General features: G+C 40.2%; 1 protein-coding gene and 1 pseudogene across 2 annotated transcripts in view; both read left to right on the top strand.

The window, feature by feature from the left end:
- Positions 1–14,944, top strand: part of Ubxn8 (UBX domain protein 8) — a 60,717-nt gene that overhangs the window by 6,052 nt on the left and 39,721 nt on the right. The window lies entirely within an intron of this gene.
- Positions 14,171–14,607, top strand: LOC101613378 (annotated as a pseudogene).

Here is a 14,944-nt window from a genome sequence, read left to right as displayed (position 1 = left end):
CATTTTGATTTAATTTAGGTAGGTCATATAGATCAAGGAAATCATCCATTTCTTTCAGATTTTCATACTTTGTGGAGTATATGCTTTTATAGTATGTCCCTATAATTTTTTGAATTTCTCTGGAATCTGTTGTGATGTTACCTTGTTCATCTCTGATTTTATTAATTTGTGTCTCTTCTCTCTTTCTTTTGGTCAGATTTGCTAAGGGTTTATCAATCTTGTTTATCCTTTCAAAGAACCAACTCTTTGTTTCATTAATTCTTTGGATTGTTCTTTTTGTTTCTATTTCATTAATTTCTGCCCTAATCTTTATTATTTCTTCCCGTCTACTACTTTTTGGTTTGCCTTGTTCTTCTTTTTCCAAGGCTTTAAGGCGAAGCATTAGGTCGTTTACTTGCGACCTTTCTAATTTCTTAATATAGGCACTTAAGGCTATAAATTTACCTCTTAGAACTGCCTTCATTGTGTCCCAGAGATTTTGGTATGTTGTGTTCTCATTATCATTTGACTCTATAAATTTTTTGATTTCCTTTTTGATTTCTTCATTGACCCACTCATCATTTAGTAGTGTATTGTTTAGCTTCCATGATTTTGTGTATGCTCTATAGCCTTTCTTGCTACTGATTTGTAGTTTAATTCCATTGTGGTCAGATAGAATGCAAGGAATTATTTCAATTTTCCTGAATTTGTTAAGATTTGCTTTGTGTCCTAATATATGGTCTATTTTAGAGAATGTTCCATGTGCTGCTGAAAAGAATGTATATTCTGCAGCCTTTGGATGAAATGTCCTGTATATATCTGTTATGTCCATTCCTTCTATGACCTCATTTAGTCCAGATGCCTCTCAGTTTATTCTTTCCCTGGATGACCTGTCAATTGATGAGAGTGGGGTGTTAAAGTCACCCACCACCACCGTGTTTGGTGTTATCTGTGACCTTAGTTCTAATAGTGTTTGTTTGACGAATTTGGGAGCCCCCATGTTAGGTGCATATATGTTTAGGATTGTAATGTCCTCCTGTTGTAGTGTGCCCTTAATCAATATAAAGTGACCTTCCTTATCTTTTTTGACTAACTTCGGACTAAAGTCCACCCTGTCTGATATTAGGATAGCAACCCCTGCTTGTTTTCTAGGCCCATTTGCTTGAAACACCGTCTTCCAACCTTTCACCCTAAGATAATGTCTATCCTTTGTAGAAAGGTGAGTTTCTTGAAGACAACAAATTGTAGGATCCTGCTTTTTTTTTTTTTTTTTAATTTTTATTAACATTTTCCATGATTATAAAATATATCCCATGGTAATTCCCTCCCTCCCCACCCCCACACTTTCCCGTTTGAAATTCCATTCTCAATCATATTACCTCCCCATTACAATCATTGTAATTACATATATACAATATCAACCTATTAAGTATCCTCCTCCCTTCCTTTCTCCACCCTTTATGTCTCCTTTTCAACTTACTGGCCTCTGCTACTAAGTATTTTCATTCTCACACAGAAGCCCAGTCATCTGTAGCTAGGATCCCCATATGAGGGAGAACATGTGGCGCTTGGCTTTCTGGGCCTGGGTTACCTGACTTAGTATAATACTTTCCAGGTCCATCCATTTTTCTGCAAATTTCATAACTTCATTTTTCTTTACCGCTGAGTAGAACTCCATTGTATAAATGTACCACATCTTCATTATCCACTCATCTGTTGAGGGACATCTAGGCTGGTTCCATTTCCCAGCTATTATAAATTGAGCAGCAATAAACATGGTTGAGCATGTACTTCTAAGGAAATGAGATGAGTCCTTTGGATATATGCCTAGGAGTGCTATAGCTGGGTCATATGGTAGATCAATCTCTAGCTGCTTTAGGAACCTCCACACTGTTTTTCCACAATGGCTGGACCAGATTGCATTCCCACCAGCAGTGCAGAAGGGTTCCTTTTTTTCCACATCCCCGCCAACATTTATGATCATTTGTTTTCATGATGGTGGCCAATCTGACAGGAGTGAGATGGAATCTCAATGTAGTTTTAATCTGCATTTCCCTGATGACTAGTGACGTAGAACATTTTTTTAGGTGCTTATATGCCATTCGTATTTCTTCCTTTGAGAACTCTCTATTTAGCTCCTTAGCCCATTTTTTGATTGGCCTGTTTGATTCCTTATTAGTTAACTTTTTGAGTTCTTTGTATATCCTAGATATTAATCCTTTATCAGATATATAGCTGGCGAAGATTTTTTCCCATTCTGTAGGTTGCCTCTTTGCTTTTTTCACTGTGTCCTTTGCGGTGCAAAATCTTTGTAATTTCATTAGGTCCCAGTGGTTAATCTGTGGTTTTATTGCCTGAGCAATTGGGGTTGTATTCAGAAAGTCTTTGCCAAGACCAATATGTTGGAGGGTTTCCCCTACTTTTTCCTCTAGCAGTTTCAAAGTTTCCGGTCTGATGTTAAGGTCTTTAATCCATTTGGACTTAATTCTTGTGCATGGCGAGAGAGAAGAATCTATTTTCATCCTTCTGCAGATATTTATCCAGTTTTCAAAACACCATTTGCTGAAGAGGCTGTCTCTTCTCCAATGAGTATTTTTGGCATTTTTATCGAATATCAGGTGGCTATAGCTACTTGGGCTTACATCTGGGTCCTCTATTCTGTTCCACTGATCTACATGTCTGTTTTTGTGCCAGTACCATGCTGTTTTTGTTACTATGGCTCTGTAGTATAGGTTAAAATCAGGTATGGTGATACCACCAGCCTCTTTTTTGTTGCTCAGTATTATTTTAGATATTCGAGGTTTTTTATGATTCCAAATGAATTTTTGGATTGTTTTTTCTATTTCCATGAAGAAAGCCTTTGGAATTTTGATAGGGATTGCATTAAATGTGTAGATTGCTTTAGGTAAGATTGCCATTTTCACGATATTGATTCTTCCAAGCCAGGAACAAGGGATGTTTCTCCACTTTCTAGTGTCTTCTGCAATTTCTCGCTTGAGTGTCTTAAAGTTCTCATTGTATAGATTCCTTTACTTCCTTAGTTAGGTTTATTCCAAGGTATTTTATTTTTTTTGATGCAATTGTGAATGGGAGTGATTCTCTGATTTCATCCTCTGTGTGTTTGTTGTTAGCATATACGAAGGCTACTGATTTCTGTGTATTTATTTTGTATCCTGCTACATTGCTGTAGGTTTTGATTAGCTCTAACAGCTTGCTAGTAGAGTCTTTAGGGTCCTTTATGTATAGAATCATGTCATCTGCAAATAATGATAGCTTGATTTCTTCCTTTCCAATTTGTATCCCTTTTATGTGTGTCTCTTGCCTTATTGCTATGGCTAAGACTTCCAAAACTATATTAAATAGAAGTGGAGACAGTGGACACCCTTGTCTTGTTCCTGATTTTAGTGGAAAAGCTTCCAGTTTTTCCCCATTTAGTAATATGTTGGCTGTAGGCTTGTCATAAATAGCCTTTATTATATTGAGATATGTTCCTTCTATTCCCAGTCTCTGTAGGACTTTTATCATGAAGGGATGTTGGATTTTGTCAAATGCTTTCTCTGCATCTAATGAGATGATCATGTGATTTTTGTCCTTCAACCCATTTATGTAATGTATTACATTTATAGATTTGCGTATGTTGAACCATCCCTGCATCTCTGGGATAAAGCCTACTTGGTCAGGGTGAATGATCTTTTTGATATACTCTTGTATTCTGTTTGCCAATATTTTGTTGAGAATTTTTGCATCTATGTTCATGAGGGAGATTGGTCTGTAATTTTCTTTTTTTGTTCTATCTTTGCCTGGTTTTGGTATCAGGGTGATGCTGGCCTCATAGAAGGAGTTTGGTAGGATTCCTTCTTTTTCTATTTCCTGGAAAAGCTTAAGAAGCAATGGTGTTAGCTCTTCCTTAAAAGTCTGGTAAAATTCAGCAGTGAATCCATCCAGGCCTGGGCTTTTTTTAGTTGGGAGATTATTGATAACTGCTCGGATCTCCATGTTTGTTATAGGTCTATTTAAGTGATTAATCTCATTTTGATTTAATTTAGGTAGGTCATATAGATCAAGGAAATCATCCATTTCTTTCAGATTTTCATACTTTGTGGAGTATATGCTTTTATAGTATGTCCCTATAATTTTTTGAATTTCTCTGGAATCTGTTGTGATGTTAACCTTGTTCATCTCTGATTTTATTAATTTGTGTCTCTTCTCTCTTTCTTTTGGTCAGATTTGCTAAGGGTTTATCAATCTTGTTTATCCTTTCAAAGAACCAACTCTTTGTTTCATTAATTCTTTGGATTGTTCTTTTTGTTTCTATTTCATTAATTTCTGCCCTAATCTTTATTATTTCTTCCCGTCTACTACTTTTTGGTTTGCCTTGTTCTTCTTTTTCCAAGGCTTTAAGGCGAAGCATTAGGTCGTTTACTTGCGACCTTTCTAATTTCTTAATATAGGCACTTAAGGCTATAAATTTACCTCTTAGAACTGCCTTCATTGTGTCCCAGAGATTTTGGTATGTTGTGTTCTCATTATCATTTGACTCTATAAATTTTTTGATTTCCTTTTTGATTTCTTCATTGACCCACTCATCATTTAGTAGTGTATTGTTTAGCTTCCATGATTTTGTGTATGCTCTATAGCCTTTCTTGCTACTGATTTGTAGTTTAATTCCATTGTGGTCAGATAGAATGCAAGGAATTATTTCAATTTTCCTGAATTTGTTAAGATTTGCTTTGTGTCCTAATATATGGTCTATTTTAGAGAATGTTCCATGTGCTGCTGAAAAGAATGTATATTCTGCAGCCTTTGGATGAAATGTCCTGTATATATCTGTTATGTCCATTCCTTCTATGACCTCATTAATCCAGATGCCTCTCTGTTTATTCTTTCCCTGGATGACCTGTCAATTGATGAGAGTGGGGTGTTAAAGTCACCCACCACCACCGTGTTTGGTGTTATCTGTGACCTTAGTTCTAATAGTGTTTGTTTGACGAATTTGGGAGCCCCCATGTTAGGTGCATATATGTTTAGGATTGTAATGTCCTCCTGTTGTAGTGTGCCCTTAATCAATATAAAGTGACCTTCCTTATCTTTTTTGACTAACTTCAGACTAAAGTCCCCCCTGTCTGATATTAGGATAGCAACCCCTGCTTGTTTTCTAGGCCCATTTGCTTGAAACACCGTCTTCCAACCTTTCACCCTAAGATAATGTCTATCCTTTGTAGAAAGGTGAGTTTCTTGAAGACAACAAATTGTAGGATCCTGCTTTTTAACCCAGTCTGCAAATCTATGTCTTTTCGTTGGGGCATTGAGACCGTTGATATTAAGAGATATTATTGAAAGGTGTGTATTTATGTTTGCCATTTGTGTGTGTGTGTGTGTGTGTTACTTGTTCTACCTGTGCTCTCTTCTGTTAACTGGTATTTGAGTGTGGCTGGTTTTTTCTAGGTTCCTTATATGTGTGCTTTTCCTTTTGTTCAGCATGGAGGATTCTATTAAGTATTTTCTGTAGAGCTGGTTTTGTCTTCAGATATTCCTTTAACCTGCTTTTGTCATGGAATGTCTTTATTTCTCCATCTATTTGGATGGATAACTTTGCAGGATAAAGTTACCTTGGTTGACAGTTGTTATCTTTCAGAACTTGGAATATATCACTCCAGGCCCTTCTGGCTTTAAAAGTTTGTGTTGAATAATCTGCTGTAATCCTGATGGGCTTGCTTTTGTAGGTAACTTGATTTTTCTCTCTAACTGCTTTCAATATTTTTTCTTTGGTTTGTGTGTTTGGAAGTTTGAGTATAATGTGGCGAGGAGAGTTTCTTTCTGGGTTTTGTCTGGCTGGGGTTGTAAAGGCTTCCTGTATCTGTATTGGCACCTCTTTCCCAATTTGGGGAAAATTTTCCTCTATGATTTTGTTGAAGATGCCTACTATGCCTCTGGAGTGGAGTTCTTCTCCTTCTACTATGCCCTGAATTCTTATATTGGATCTTTTCATATTGTTCCGAATATCTTGAAATTCCCACTCATACTTTTCTATAAGTTTGTCTTTCTCTTTGTTGGACTGCATTAGGTCTGCCACCTGATCTTCTAGCTTAGATATTCTGTCCTCTCCCTCATCCATCCTACTGGTGAGATTTTCTACAGAGTTTTTTATTTCATTAAATGTGTTCTTCATTGCTAGTAATTCTGACTGGTTTTTCTTTATTATTTCTATTTCTCTATTTATGTCTTGTATTGCCTTCTTTATTTCATTAAATTGGTGTCCTGCCTCTTCTTTGATTCCTTTGATTTCCTCTTTGATTTCTTCTTTGATTGTTTTCATGTGTTCTTTGACCTCTTTGAACATATTTATAATTATTCTTTTGAACTCTTTCTCAGGCATTTCCTCTAACTCTTTCTCACTGGAGGACATTTCTGATGCATTAATACTTTTAGGTGGATTTATATCGTCTTGCTTTTTAGTGTTTCTTGTGTTATAATGTATATATTTTTGCATCTTGGATTAAGTTAATGCTTGGATTTTCTAGCTAGCTGTGTATTCTTAGCTGTATCAATTGATTTGATGTAATATATTTTCAGGGTAGGACCTTAAGGTATTAGGTGTGGCTCTTAAGACTCTCAGAGTATCTACAAAGATGTTCTTAGGGGTTGAGTTTCCCTGCTATAGGAGTATACAAGCAGGCTGAGTGGAATAATATACTGGTAGATTCTAAAATTTAACTAAACACTGTACCCATTCCATCAAAAACAGCCCCGAGTATGTATGCAAGAGTAGTTATTATAATGACCAGATCCTCTATCAACAAAGAGGTTTAGATTTCTGGTCTGTTGAGGTATCCAAGTCAGCTTGTGACCAAGTGAGACCCTTCCCTGGTGCAATCCCAGTTACCTTGGGTGATTGTGGTCTCAGTCAAGTTGCTGCCTGGGTCGTCGGGCTGCTGTTCTGATTTCTGGAGCTGGGCACTTGCTTTTCCTACGGGGCAAACTGAGCCGCTGCTGCCGCCTCTGCAGCTGTTGTAGCTGCCACCCCCGGAGCCCCCACCGCTGCTGAAGCTGCCGTTGCCGTGTCCACCGCTGCTGCTCACCCCGAAGCCGCTGCTGCGGGATCTGCCACCGCTGCCGCTCCTGGGTCCGCTGCTGCTGGGGCCACTGGTACCGGTGCTGGAGCCGCTGAAGTTGCTGCCGAATTCTGCTCCTGCTTGTGTCCCGCCGTCAGCCCAAGTTGGCGTGGCCGGGTCCCGGGCCGCTGCTGTGTTCGCTGGAGCTGGGTTCAGGCGGCGGGGGAGGGGAGGGAGCCGTGGCTGCTCTGGTTGTATCGCTTCTCCACGTGTGCTTTTACCTCGCGGTCTGCTCCTCCCTCCGTTGCTCGCTGCCGCTCTCCCCTCACGTTTCCCGAGTTGCGGAGAGCGCGGTGTGAGGGGAAATTCCCGCACCTGGCTTGTCCTGCGGCTCGAGCCGAGAGTCCGGCGGTTTTCTGCCGCTCCGCGATTGCGGCGGGTAGCCGAGCCGCCCCGGAGCCGCTGTTCCCGCCTGTGCAGGCTCTGGATGCTCTGGAACTCTTCTACTTCTCCGCTGCCGCCTCAACTTCCTATACACCTCACTTTTTAGTAAAAGTGTGTATTTTGCTGAGTTTTTTTTGGTCTTTTCCCCCCCTAGGCTGCTTTGGCGTGGTACCTACGCCGCCATCTTAACCGGAAGTCCTAAGGTTAGGCTTTATCGTACCCTCACCAAGGGCCTTCTTTTCAGATGCTCCCCATACTTCTGTTGAGGGTTAAGTCTTTCAGTCTACCTTCAAAGAAAAAGGTTTCTATGGTACCAGTTCATTTGGGTGTAGTTTTGTGTTTTTTTCTCCCCCAAACCCTTCCATCCCTATTGTCTGGGTGTCAAGTTGCCTATCCAGGTATGTCAGCAACTCAAGCTGTTAGGAGCATACATGAGTGAGAACATGTATTTGTCTTCCTGTGATTGTGTGTGTTTGCTGAGTATGATCTGTTCCAGGTCTGTCCATTTTACTACAGATTTTATTGCATCTTTTTTGTTTGTTTGTTTGTTTTTTTGTTTTTCAAGGTAGGGTCTCACTCTGGCCCAGGCTGACCTGGAATTCACTATATGTAGTCTCAGGGTGGCCTGGAACTCATGGAGATTCTCCTATCTATGCCTCCCAAGTGCTGGAATTAAAGGCATGTACCACCACACCCGTCTGCATCATTTTATCTCTATAGTGAGGCGTGGGACATGTAGGGTAAATGCTTAGTAAGGGAATAACTGGGTCTGGTCTCTTAGTAGTTCTACATTCATCTTTTTCAGGAATCTATTGATTTCCATAGTGGTTGTACAAGTTTACATTCCCACCGTAGCAAATGAGGCTCTTTCCCCACATCCTTGCCAATATTTGTTGGTGTTTGATTTTTTATTTTCTATTTTTTTGGTTTTTCGAGGTAGAGTCTCACTCTAACGCAGGCTGACCTGGAATTCACTATGTAGTCTCAGGCTGGCCTTGAATTCACAATCTGCCTACCTCTGCCTCCTGAGTACTGGGATTAAAAGTATGTGCTACCACACCTTGTTTGTTGTATGATTCTTTTGTTTTGTTTTCTTTCAAGGTAGGGTCTCACTCTAGTCCAGGCTGCAGACTCAGGGTGGCCTCAAATTCACCATGTTCCTTTGCTTCCCGAGTGCTGGAATTAAAGGTATGTGCCACCATACCTGGCTGTTTACCTCCCCTCTCTTTTTTTTTTTTTTTTTTTTTTTGAGGTAGGGTCTCACTCTAGCCCAGGCTGACCTGGAATTTACTTTGTCATCTTAGGGTGGCCTTGAACTCACAGCAATCTTCCTACCTCTGCCTCCTGAGTGCTGGGATTAAAGGCGTGCACCACTGTGCCTGGCTCTCTACCCCATTTTTTGAGTGGGTTGTTTGATTTTTTTTTTATTGTTTAATTTTTTGAGTTGTTTGTAGATTTTAGGTATTAGGCCTCTGTCAGTGGTTTAACTGGTGAAAATTTTCTCTCATTCTGTGGGTGGTCTATTGGCTCTAATTGTGGTCTGTTTGTGCAAAAAACTTTTTAGCTTCATAAGGTCCCATTGGTTAAGTGATTTTTTAAAAAATTCTGGGGCCATAGGGGTTTTGTTCAGGAAGTGTTTCGCCACTCCTATATCATGGAGAGTTCCTCCTGTTTTTTCTTCCAGTAGTAGAAGAGTTTCAGGTCTTATATTGAGATCTTTATTCCATTTGGAATTGATTGTTTTTGTTTTTGTTTTTCGAGGTAGGGTCTCACTCGAGCCCAGGCTGACCTGGAATTCACTATGGAGTCTCAGGGTGGCCTCGAACTCACGGCAGTCCTCCTACCTCTGCGTCCCGAGTGCTGGGATTAAAGGTGTGCACCACCATGCCTGGCTGGAATTGATTTTTGTATATGGAGAGATGAGTGGGTCTAGTTTCTTTTTTCTATGTGTCCAATTTGTCCAGCACCATTTCTTGAAGATGCTGTCCTTTCTTCAGTCTCCATTATTGGCACCTTTGTTAAAGATCTGGTAGCTGTAGTTGCTTGATTTAAGGTCTGGGTCTTCAATTATGTTCCATTGGTCTATATTTCTGTTTTTATGCCAGTACCATGCTGTTTTTGTTACTGTGCCTTTATAATATAGCTTTAGATTGGGTATGGTGATAAATCTAGAGGTGTTTCTTTTGCTGAGGATATGCTTGGATATCCAAATCCTGCTGCCATTCCATATGAATTTTGAGAACATTTTTTTCTATCTCTGTGAAGAATGACACTGAGGTTTTTATTGGTATTATATTAAATCTGTATATTACTTTTAATAAAATTGCCATTTTCAGCTGGGTGTGGTGGTGCACACCTTTAATCCCAGCACTCGGGAGGCAGAGGTAGGAGGATTGTCATGAGTTCAAGGCTACCCTGAGACTATATAGTAAATTTCAGGCCAGCCTGGGCTAGAGTGAGACCCTACCTCAAAAAAACAAAACCAAAAAAAAGAATTACCCTTTTTACATTATTACATTATTAATTCTACCTATGCAGGAGCATGCGTTTCTGGCAGAAAGCACCAGAGCAGTTTGTGGGAAAAAGGGCTTATTTTGGCTTAAAGACTTGAGGGGAAGCTCCATGATGGCAGGGGAAACAATGGCATGAGCAGAGGGTGGACATCATCTCCTCACCAACGTCAAATAGAAATAGCAACAGGAGAGTGTGCCAAACACTGGCAAGAAGAAGCTGGCTAAATTACCTGTAAGTCTGCCCCCAACAATATACTTCCCAAGTTGCTGTTAGCTGGGGACATACAGAACACGTAAGTTTATGGGGGACACCTGAATCAAATCAACACAAGAAGTCTTTCCATCTGCTTAAATACTCCTCAACTTCCTTCTTGAGTGTTTTTTTTTTTAAATTAATTAATTAATTTATTTATTTGAGAGCGACAGACACAGAGAGAAAGACAGTTAGAGGGAGAGAGAGAGAATGGGCGCGCCAGGGCTTCCAGCCTCTGCAAACGAACTCCAGACGCGTGCGCCCCCTTGTGCATCTGGCTAACGTGGGACCTGGGGAACCGAGCCTCGAACCGGGGTCCTTAGGCTTCACAGGCTAGCGCTTAACCGCTAAGCCATTTCTCCAGCCCCTTCTTCTTGAGTGTTTTTATGTTTTCATTATATAGGTCTTTCACACCCTTGGTTAGTGTTATTCCAAGGTATTTAACTTTTTTGTGACTATTGAAAATGGGACAACCATGCTGATTTCTTTTTTATCTTTCTGGTTTCTCTTTACATTTGTGCTTTGCATATAGAAAGACTATTGTTTTTTCTGTGTTGATTTGCATCCCGCCACTTTGCTGAAGGAATTTTAGAAGTTTTGAGACGGAGATTTTGGGTCACTTATGTATAGGATCATGTTGTCTGCAAATAGGATTAATTTGACTTCTTCCTTCCCAGTTTGGATCCCTTTTATTTCTTTCTTCTGTCTTATTGTTTGGGTAGGGCTTCTAGTACTATACCGAAGAGCAGTGGTGAGACTGCGCACCCTTGTCTTGTTCCCATTTCCAGTGGGAACTCCTTGAGTCTTTACCCATTAAATATTATTTGGGCTTTAGGTGCTTTACATATAGCCTTTATTGTGTTGAGATATAAACCGTCCATGCCTATTCTCTGTTCAGTTTTTGTCCCCAGCCTTCCCCCCACCCCCACCCCCCGCCACATGGCATTCCTATCCCCTCTACCTTGGAGTTTCTCATCTTCCAGCCCAGACCACCAACCTTTGCCTGTGCAGGTGAAAGCATAGACTTACCAACAGTAGAGTCAGATCAAAGATCCAAGGCCTGCATGCACTGGGAACAGATAGCCAGGAACTGATCTGAAGTCTTGATTGGAAGAAACCCAGTCCTATTTTTTCTGTTTAGATCATGAAGTGGTGTATTTTGTCGAAGGCCTTCTATGTATCTATTGAAATGATCATGTGGTTCTTCTGATTAAGATTATTTATGTGGGTTTGTTGTTTTCTTAGATTGTGTACTTTTTTGAGTCTGTTCTAGTTTGGGCTATGGACCAATTTCCATGTGTTCAATCATTCCTGAGTCCCTGGGATAAAGCCTACTTGATCAGGGTGGATAATGCTTTTGATGTGTTGTTAAATTCATTTTGCAAGGATTTTATTCAGGATATTTCCATCTAAGTTCATCAGGGATATATAGGCCTATAGTTTTCTTTTTTTCATTGTATCTCTGTCTGGTTTTTGCTTTAGGGTGATGCTAGCTTCATAAGAGATGTTGGGGAGCATTCCCTGTTATCCGATTATGTGAAATAGTTTGAGAAAAATTGGTTTAAGCTCTTCAGTGAAGTTTTGATAGAATTTGGCTCAGAAGCCATTTAGTTCTAGACTTTTCTTTTGAGGGAGGTTTTTTTAAAAAAATATTTTATTTATTTATTTATTTGACAGAGAAAGAGGGAGAGAGAGGAAGAGAGAGAGAGAGTGCGTGCGAGTGAGCATGGGCACGCCAGTGCCTCCAGCTACTGCAAATGAACTCTAGACATGTGCATCCCCTTGTGTATCTGGCTAACGTGGGTCCTGGGGAATTGAACCTGGGTCCTTTGGCTTTGCAGGTAAACACGTTAGCCCCTAAGCCATCCCTCTAACCCATGGGGGAGGTTTCTGATTACCTTTTCAGTCTCCATGGTTGTAATAGGTTTGTTTAGGAGATTAATCTGCTCTGAGTTTACTTTTGGTAGGTAGTATGTGACTAGGAATTCATCCATTTCTTCCAGAATATCCAATTTTGTGGAGTAGAGGTTTTGGAAGTATGTCCTGATGATTCTTCCAGTTTTATTGATGTCTGGTGTAACTTCTCCCTTTCATTTCTGATTTTGTTAATTTGAGACTTCTCTCTTATTTTGCTTGATCATATTGGCTAGGGGTTTATCAATCTTCTTTCCTTTTTCTTTTTTTTTAAGTTATTTTTTGAGTTTTAAATTAAAATTTTTTTTGTTAACAACTTCCATGATTATAAAAAATACCCCATGGTAATACTCTCCCTCCCCCCACTTACCTCTTTGAAACTCCACTCTCCATCATACCCCCTCTCCATCTCAATTAGTCTCTCTTTTACTTTTTTAAAGGAAATTTAATTTTTTTATTTTTATTTATTTATTTATTTGAGAGTGACAGACACAGAAAGAAAGACAGATAGAGGGAAGTGAGAGAATGGGCGCGCCAGGGCTTCCAGCCTCTGCAAACGAATTCCAGACGCATGCGCCCCCTTGTGCATCTGGCTAACGTGGGACCTGGGGAACCGAGCCTTGAACCGGGGTCCTTAGGCTTCACAGGCAAGCGCTTAACCGCTAAGCCATCTCTCCAGCCCAGTCTCTCTTTTACTTTTGATGTCTTGATCTTTTCCTCCTCTTATGATGGTCTTATGGAGGTAGTGTCAGGCACTGTGAGGCCATGGATATCCAGGCCATTTTGTGTCTGGAGGAATGATGTTGTATGGAGTCCTGCCATTCCTTTGGCTCTTACATTCTTTCTGCCACCTCTTCCACATTAGACCCTGAGCCTTGGAAGGTATGATACAGATATTGCAGTACTGAGCGCTGCGGTCATTTCTTTCCATCACTGTGATACCTTTTGAGTTGTCCCAAGGTCACTGCCATCTGAAAAGAGAAGATTCTCAACCAAAAGTGAGAGAAGCATTAATATAAGGGTGTGAACATTAACAGAAGTGCTTACTGGGAAGTTTGATAAGCATAGTATATACATTTGGCCAGACAACAGCAGACGTTACACCCCTAGGGCTCATGACTACCCCTGTTTTAAGTTTTCAGTATCAGGGATGTACTCCCTTCCCATGGAGTAGGCCTCCAGTCCAATTAGAGGGCAGTTGGTTTCCCCCATAATAGATGTGCCACTAGTGAACCTGTTGGCTCATTTGGCCCGGCTGGCCAATTATAAGGCTTGCAGGGTCCACTGATGAGTATCTTCACTGGTGATTTCTCTTTTTCCCATTGAACTGCATGCAGAATGACTTCTTCCAGCTTTCTGTCAACTGGTCTACATGGAGGAGGTTATCGGTTCAGATCCAGTAAGATTTCTCAGTGGCCTTGCAGCCCAAGTATGTGGAGTCTTCAGCAATAGGGTCTTACCATCTATCTATTCCTGGTGGGAAACCAAGGGCCTCGGCAATGGCCTATAGTGCTTTGGGGGCATCAGGGATCTCTCTGGCCAACAACTCACTGGAAGATATCCCATCCCTGGCACTGAAAATTTTCAACAATCTATGGCTCCTGAGTGTTCCATTGTTTTTTTTTTTTTTTTTTAGTTTTTTGAGGTAGGGTCTTGCTCTAGCCCAGACTGACCTTGAATTCACTATATAGTCTCAGGATGGCCTCAAACTCATGGTGATCCTCCTACCTCTGCCTCCCAAGTGCTGGGATTAAAGGCGTGCACCACCACATCTAGAATCTTGTTTATTTATTTATTTTTTTTTGAAGAATCAGCTCTTTGTTTCATCAGTTTTTTTAATTTTTTTTTTTTTAAGTTTTAGTTTTCAACTCAATTTGTGCTCTGATCTTGATTATTTCTTTTTCTCTGGAGCTTTTTAGGTTTGATTCTTCTTATACTTTTAGGTGGATGGTTAGGTTATTAATTTGGAATTAGGAGCTGGGTGAGCGGCCGGAGCGGAGTGGAGAGGGCTCAGCATGGACGAGGATGTGTTGACCACACTGAAGATCCTCATCATCGGCAAGAGCAGGGTGGGCAAGTCCAGCCTGCTCTTGAGGTTGATGATGATACTTTTGATCCAGAACTTGCAGCAACAATAGGTGTTGACTTTAAGGTGAAAACAATTTCTGTGGATGGAAATAAGGCTAAACTTGCAATATGGGATACTGCTGGTCAAGAGAGGTTTAGAACATTAACTCCCAGCTATTACAGAGGTGCACAAGGTGTTATATTAGTCTATGATGTCACAAGAAGAGACACCTTTGTTAAACTGGATAATTGGTTAAATGAATTGGAAACATACTGTACAAGAAACGACATAGTAAACATGCTAGTTGGAAATAAAATTGATAAGGAAAATCGTGAAGTTGATAGAAATGGAATTATTTGGCCCTTAGGCCTGCCTTCATTATGACCCATAAGTTTTGGTAAGATGTGTTCTCATTATCATTCAATTCTAGAAATTTTACAATTTCTTCTTTGATTTTTTTCCCCACTACTCATTCACTCATTGCTTACAGGTATGTTGTTCAGTCTCCAGGAGCTGGTGGAATTCTTGATATGTTTCTTGTTATTTTCTAGCTTTAAAGCATTGTGATCTGATATAATGCAATAAGGTACATCAATTTGCCTGAATTTATGAGGCATGCTTTATGGCCTTATATATGATCTATTATGGAGAAATTTCACTAGGATGCTGAGAAGAATGTACATTCTGTATCTTTTAGGTAGTATGTTCTGTAGATGTTGGC

This window comes from Jaculus jaculus, chromosome 9, assembly GCF_020740685.1.
Source record: "Jaculus jaculus isolate mJacJac1 chromosome 9, mJacJac1.mat.Y.cur, whole genome shotgun sequence".
Lineage (NCBI taxonomy): Eukaryota > Metazoa > Chordata > Mammalia > Rodentia > Dipodidae > Jaculus > Jaculus jaculus.
This window is presented reverse-complemented; position numbering and strand designations above follow the sequence as displayed.